General features: G+C 31.3%; 1 long non-coding RNA gene across 1 annotated transcript; it reads left to right on the top strand.

Moving 5' to 3' along the window:
* The first annotated feature begins 1,306 nt into the window (after window positions 1-1,306).
* On the top strand, window positions 1,307-2,096 carry LOC124360916. Its single transcript, XR_006922287.1, has 2 exons — window positions 1,307-1,471; window positions 2,054-2,096. It is a non-coding gene; the product is annotated as an uncharacterized LOC124360916 (long non-coding RNA).
* The last annotated feature ends 932 nt before the right edge of the window (window positions 2,097-3,028 follow it).

Here is a 3,028-nt window from a genome sequence, read left to right as displayed (position 1 = left end):
CACAAAATACTATCACCAGCAGTAACAAGATGGCTGTCATTAAAATCTTGCGTTGACAGAGTGATTGAACAATTTCAACCGTTTGAAGGCCTACCTGCTGACCGCTTCTGTCGAAGACCCGTCAAACACAGTGGATAGCATGTTAGCTGCTATGAACAACCAATTTATCTACTTATACTTGGAGTTTATGTCTTATGTTCTTGGTATGCTAACAGATTTTAATGTAATGTTCCAATCCGAAACACCACTTCTCCATAGATTGCGACCAGAGGTTCACAAGATGCTTCAAGATCTGTGTACAAACTACATGGACTTAAACTACATTAAAAATACACCCATCATGTCCATTGAGCATTCAAACCCCCGTCATTTCCTGCAATTAGAACAAATATATTTAGGCATTCAGGCAACAGAAACATTTAATGAATTAAAGAAAAATGCAGAAAAGAAAGATATTGAAGTTTTCTTAAAAAGTATTTTAAGCTTCTATGTGGAATTGGTCACACAAATCAAATCTAGATTTGATTTTTCTGATGAAGTTTTTGATGTCCTCAGTGTCTTGGAGCCAAAAAGTGCCCAAACCTTCAAAGTAAGGTCTTTGGCTCATGTCATTAACAGATTTCCCGTTCTGAAGAAAGTTGTTGATGTCCAAAAACTCGACAATCAGTGGAAAAGTCATGCTTTGCTAGACTTCAAAGAGCATAAACTTGATGCAAATGAGTCTGCTATGCAATATTGGAAGGCTGTATTCAGTCTAAAGACAGTCGCTGGAGATGCTATGTTTACAGAAATACAAAAAGTGTTTAACTTACTTTTTATACTGCCATTTTCAAATTCATCTGTCGAACGAATATTCAGTGAACTGAAGCATTGCAAAACCAATGACAGAAACAAATTGAAAACAGAAACAGTCGTTTCATTGATGGGTACAAGGGAAGGAATCCGAAATAGCGGTGGATGTGTTAAATTTGAACCTACCAAGGAAATGCTCACAAGAAATATATGGCAATAAGAAATTAGGCCTTATTATTATTATTTGGCTTTTAAAAAAACTAAAACTGTGTTAATATAGCCAAATATATTGTGATTCATATTTTGGTCATCAAGTGATATATTGTGAAATAAATTTTGTGTGTATATTATATATATATATATTTATATATAAATAAATATTTGAACCTGAGTTATAGAGTAGGCTAAACACATCATGGTAATGCTAGCCTTCTAAGGTTTTAATTTCAAGACTATGTGTGCCTAGCACTTTGCCTGACATTAAAAAAATTGTGGTTAACACATTTAAAAAACAGTGATCTAGTGTAATTTTTTCCATAAAGCTACAAGTTGAGTTAAAGGAAAAAAGTGGATTTTTTAGAACAACACATAACAGTTCATGTGATTTATCATACAAATTTATTAAACTGTACATCAGTAAACAACCTATTTTGGAGGTAGGATATCATGAAAGAGTGTTGTAAGTATTTTTGCTTAACCTTGCATGTTTGGTTTTGGTAGGCCTTTCCTAAAATAATACTTTGTAGGCCTATAGTATGTTCAAACCTAAAGCCTGTGCTTAGCTGGTTGACAGTGAGATTTTAGAAGTCATTTACATATTATATTCCTTTACTCCTTCTTTGAATCACAGCAGGATTGCATGATTAATGTCTGCTTTATCAGTTTACAAGTTTCTATTTAAAAACTTTGGCATGGATCCAAGCTCATTGAAAGTTAAATTTGTTTTTCTGAAACTAACTTTTTCATGCAAATTGTCTCTGTAAAAAAGTAAAAAGTTAATTTTTTTACAATATAAGTTATGATATTATGCTCTAAAATCAACCATATTCAATGCAATAAAAAATCCTGCTCGTTAAGCCATTTAAGAGTGTCTAACCTAGAAAACCTGGAAAAAGTCAGGGAATTTTATATGTTCAGTTTGGTAGACACCCTGCATTTACAAATATAGACTGTCATACGATGTCGATAACACACTTTAGTAGCCTAAATATACTTTTAAAGCAAGGTGGTAATTTGGGCTCATAGGTGGTATTTTTTTCAGGTACTGGTGGGAATTTTCCAAAAGTGGATTGGCAACACTGATTTTTAATCCTTCAAGGTGATTTACATGATACTAATCTAATTCATTTAGCAAGTATTTCACATTAATTTGTGTCGCAATTTTGTTACAACCCAAGGATAGGCATCTACATAACACTGTAACTTACTGGCGGGCCAGTTTTCCTGGTTTATAAGTCTGTAATGTTTGAACAATTTGAGTGCCAGATTTTAAGGAAATTACTTCTCAACATTGCCAGACTTTCTTTCTAACATATCCGTAAAATACCAGCTATTTTACATATGAAATATGAGGAAGGAAATTATTATATTACAATATTTTGAGAGATATTCTGTAATTATTTTATATTTAAAGATATTTGAGCAGATCTTTTTTTTATTTTGTAGGTAATGTTTTTTCGAGATATATTTAAATTGTGAAAGCAAAATATAGGTTTTAGAACTAATTTACTAAAGACAAAACATAATGTACACATTTTTATTTTTTTACATTTAACAATTAATAGCATAAGTTTGTTTATTGTATATCATGTTTAAAACTGTAAATATTATGTACTGGTAACTTTAAAAAATTCCTAAAAGTTTCATTTGTTTGTATTTAGTTTTATGTTAGTTATGACATATTTAGTAAATAAATATAGTAAAATTGGAGCGATTGGGCTGCAGTATAATTGGCAGGGTAGAGTATAAGCGGACCTGGTTTTTTATATTGGTGTTGAAAAACTGTAGATTACTTAATTATAAGTATCAATATAATAAACCTATACTGATTTTTTTTAACAATAACTGAGTTGTACCAACTTTAAACTATTTTTCATGTATTAAAAGTATTGTCTTTTATAGAGAAAAGACAGTAGAAAGCTGGTGGAGGACCATGAAACGAAGTTTAAAAATTGGCATATCAACCGACTTGCTTGCAGATCATCTCTATAGGTATTTGTAGAGAATAAAGTACTGT

The sequence above is a fragment of the Homalodisca vitripennis genome, chromosome 4 (assembly GCF_021130785.1).
Source record: "Homalodisca vitripennis isolate AUS2020 chromosome 4, UT_GWSS_2.1, whole genome shotgun sequence".
In the NCBI taxonomy this organism is placed as follows: Eukaryota; Metazoa; Arthropoda; class Insecta; order Hemiptera; family Cicadellidae; genus Homalodisca; species Homalodisca vitripennis.
The sequence above is the reverse complement of the archived record's forward strand: the minus strand, read 5'-3'. Positions and strand labels throughout refer to the sequence as shown.